The following is a 4,278-nucleotide window of genomic DNA, read 5'->3' as shown; positions in this document are numbered from 1 at the left end:
TATATCTAGTCGGGAGTGGTGCTGACTGAAAACAGATGATTTGGAGCGATTCGCGCGCCATCTGTTGGTCATTCTAAGGACTTATTGAACTACCCTCGTGCATAATTTTTAGGGATTATATACGTACCGGTATATTATATGGCTGTGAAAAAAAACACTTCTTATCAAATACCATGAAAAAAAACTCATCTTTATAAAATGTGATAAACAATAATATGTGTCAGTAAGCACTGTAAAAAAATACATATGTGTAAACGCTGTGAAAAACACGTCTTCTATAAATACTGTGAAAAAAATCCGCATCATTGAATAGCCGTGACTGAAAACATATTTTAGTAAACACTGCGAAAGGAAACCCTTTTTATAAAACGCCCTGAGGAAGAATTTTACTTGCAAAAACGCCATAAAAAATAGGGTTGAAGTTCGAGTCAAATCGGAACAAACGTTACCCTGAAATCGTGTAAATGCACATATAAGGTCCATTTTAGAATATAAATAATCAAATGTGACATTTTTAAATATCAGATTTTCAAAGCTAATTTTTAAATTAATAAAAACAAAAAAGAAAAGAAAAAGTGGTCTGTCCGGATGTGGGTCAAATCCGACCAAATATTGCCCTGAAATCGTATCAATCCACATATACGCTCCACTTTCAACTAGAATTTATAGAATGTGACATTTTCAATTATCATATTTTTAAAGTTACTCACTGTCTGGAGAAAAAAAAGAAGAAGAAAAATTCAAAATCCTATGTCTGGTAGTGGTTCAAATTGAACAAACGTGTAAACGTAAAGCAGTTCTACGGTTTTACATTAAATAGTTTTTTTTTTTAATATTTCTTTTTTGTCTTCACTTTTTTGATAGAATGTAGGGGACGTCGTTTATTCAATTAAATAATAACTTCTTCCTATTGTTCTTAATTTGAAGGTTTATTATTTTATCAATAATCAAAACTGTTATCTAATTTAGCATTAAATGCTTGTATTTTTTAGATTAATCCTTTGTTGCACGTATTTTTCTGTTCAGTGTATTAACTTGAAAATTCTTACTTGGAGGTTTTTGGGGTCGCTGATTACGAATATAAAGTCAGAATTTCAAAAAGTTAAATTCAAGATGGCGGATGCAAGATGGCAATTTCCAAATTTGGAAAAAAGAGATAAATGAGTTTGAAAATCTCTACTTAGGGATTTTTGGGGTCGCTGATTACAAATCTGAAGTCAGAAGTTCGAGATTTTCAAATCAAGATAGCGGATGCAAGACGGCGATTTCATAATGTTGAAAAGAGTTATTTGAGCTTGAAAATGTCTACTTAGAGGTTTTTAAGGTCGCTGATTACGAATCTAAAGTCAGAATTTTTAAACTTTTAATTCAAGAGGGCGGATTCAAGATGGCGATTTTAACCCTTTTGAATAAAGAGATATATAAGCTTGAAACTTTTTACTCGGCATATTTTGGGGTCGCTGATTACGAATTTAAGGTCAGAATTTGGAAATATTTAAATTGAAGACAGAAGATTCAAGATGGCGGTTTCAAAATTTTGAAAAAAAATATATAATTGAGATTCAAAATGTATACTGTGGGGTTTTTGGGGTCGCTGATTACGGTCGCTGATCTACGATTAGATTTTCGCAATTCATAAAAATAGATCTCATATGGCCAACACTGACAAATAAATTATGGTTGAAATGTGAAATGTGAAGTATTTAAAATCTCATCTACGATTTCGAAGTTGTACGTATCAATAAATACTTAATTTGATCGACTAATTTAAATTTAAATTTAGTAACTTGAAATTCGTAGGATAATTATAGTTTTTTCTTTAAATAAAACAGTTTAATTAAAAGTTTTGACGAATGCGGTCTTTTTTCACGGCTTTTTTAAAAATAAGGTTTATTTACGGGTTTTTTCATGAGTAAGGTTTCTTTTTACAGCGCTTATAGTAATAACGTTTTTTCTTATCATTTATCGAAATTTTGTTTTTTGGAGCATTTTACTCAGATGTGTTCTTCTTCACGGTGTTTAAAAACGATGTTTTTTTAATCGACCCAATAAACAATTAATTTTTAGCGGCATCTTTGAAAAAGGATTTGCTTCATAGCTTTATTTTGCAGGGTTTTTTTTTTATAATTACCGTATGTCTTCAAGTATCGTCTCGAACTAATTTTCGAAAAATATCAATATACTGTGCGTTTCCATGAAGCATCACAAATATTAAATTAACTATCAAAGTTAATTAAAAATTAAATTATACTAAAGTTAAATCGATGAAAAATATTAATAATTATAGTTTAAAAGCCAGATGGAAATAAATTATCAAGCACGAAACGCGAGATGTTTTCTTTTGGAACTTATAAAATGTTTGGGAAATTTTTTAATTTGAAAAATAAAGTTTAAGATAAATTTGAAAAAAGATTAGAAATTATTTCCTTACATTTCATAACTAACAAAAGATTTTAAAGCAAAATGTTTTAATTAAGTGACATTGAAAAATACGAAAAAGAAAACCATTAAATTCAATAAATTTCGCGAGGATTTGAAGAGAATGAAAAAGATTTTTAAACTGAAGAAGATTTTTAAAAATTCAGGTTTAGTCAAAGTTTTCAAACAAACAAGAAACCCTTTCGTAAAGACGTGAACGAATACATCTGCAATAAACTTTTTAATCATACGTTGAGTTGGTTGCAAACTTTTACAGCACATTTTATTTAGCGTTACACTGAATTCTTATTCTCTTAATGACATTTAATGTTAGCGTTTTTAATACATACAGAGCGAGATCAAATAAGATGAACCCACCACCCGTATTTTGAAAAGAGCACAACTCATTCTGAATTTCTCCACTTATTTTAGGGATATCTCCCTTAAAAAGAGATGTCCAATCAACCAGCGGTAGCTTGCACAACTGAATGCTAATGATGCCAAATATATCCTTTTCTACAGATTTTTTCAGAAGTTGTAAATCCTGAAAAACCGATTTAAAAGCTCGATCTTCAACTTCTTTTTTTTGCAAATTCAAGCATGGGAATGCTTAAATATTTCATTGAATAATCTCGCGGTGTAGCATTTTTCCGTTTTGACTATAAGAGCGAAATGCGTTTTTTCATTCAATCCAGTGTTCTAAAACGATTTTCACAGCAGGGTATAGTGCTAACCACCTAGTTTCTACTAATTGTACAAACAAATGAAATTGCTTTTTTCTTTGCTTTAAAGGCGTTCAAAGCATCCCACCTTTCTTTATAAAAAGGTCTGTGCTTTCAAGAAACATTAAACCAATTGTACAGTTCTTGTAGCAAGAAATCAGCACTCGCTGATAACTCTTTGGGCGCTTTTGAAGCCCAATTGTTCAGCGAATGACAAATGCAACGCACGAACTGTGAATTTGGATTCGATTGCTTCAATAAAACGTACAACAATTTGGTTGTTGCCGCGTAGATTATTACCGTCATTTTTTCCGACCCCAATCGTTTTTGCCTCGTTGAGTCCTATATCCACAAGGAATTTTTCACGGATGCGTACAAGTCATTAAGATTTGCACATTCATAAATCTTTCAAAGTTACGATATTAGTGGACTCATCGACGATCGATGAATATGGCATGTCTCCTACATCTTCTAATAATTGTTCTAAGAGGAAAGGAGCTATAATATCTATTATGCCGTTGCACAGTGGGGTGAAATCGGAAAACGAGGTTCAAAATGACATTTAGAACGCAATTATGCACCGATTTTAGAATTTTTTTTTTTGAAAAATTCAGAACTAAATTTTTCAGAAAATGGTGAGAGTAGATTTTTTATTTTTTTGTCTATTTAATTTTTATTTTAATGCAAACATCGAAAAAAATGTCGATTTTTCTAATTTTATTTTTTTATCTTCTAGACAAAATTTTTCTTATACTTCTCGTCCCTTGAATTTAGTGCACAGGGGTATAAGATATATAAAAAAATTCTTAACTTGCATAGTTAATTGTTATAAACAAATTGTATTAACAAATACTCGACATTAAGGGTTATTCGGCGGTTATTTCTGCTCTGAAATCGCTTGCTTTCATTGTGCGGATGATAGTGAATATTTAAATTTAACATTATATGTTATTTGTTTATTTTATAAACAAATTATATAAACAAATTCACATTTTGGCCGTTTTTAGGCGAAAAGGAACCGTTTTTTCTTCCTATGGTATTGCAATTATGTTGGCAGTGATTTTTTCGAAAAAAAATTTGCCACCCATAAATATTCGTTCATTTTATAAACAAATTATATAAACAAATTCACATTTTG

Source organism: Belonocnema kinseyi, chromosome 3 (assembly GCF_010883055.1).
Source record: "Belonocnema kinseyi isolate 2016_QV_RU_SX_M_011 chromosome 3, B_treatae_v1, whole genome shotgun sequence".
In the NCBI taxonomy this organism is placed as follows: Eukaryota; Metazoa; Arthropoda; class Insecta; order Hymenoptera; family Cynipidae; genus Belonocnema; species Belonocnema kinseyi.
The sequence above is the reverse complement of the archived record's forward strand: the minus strand, read 5'-3'. Positions refer to the sequence as shown.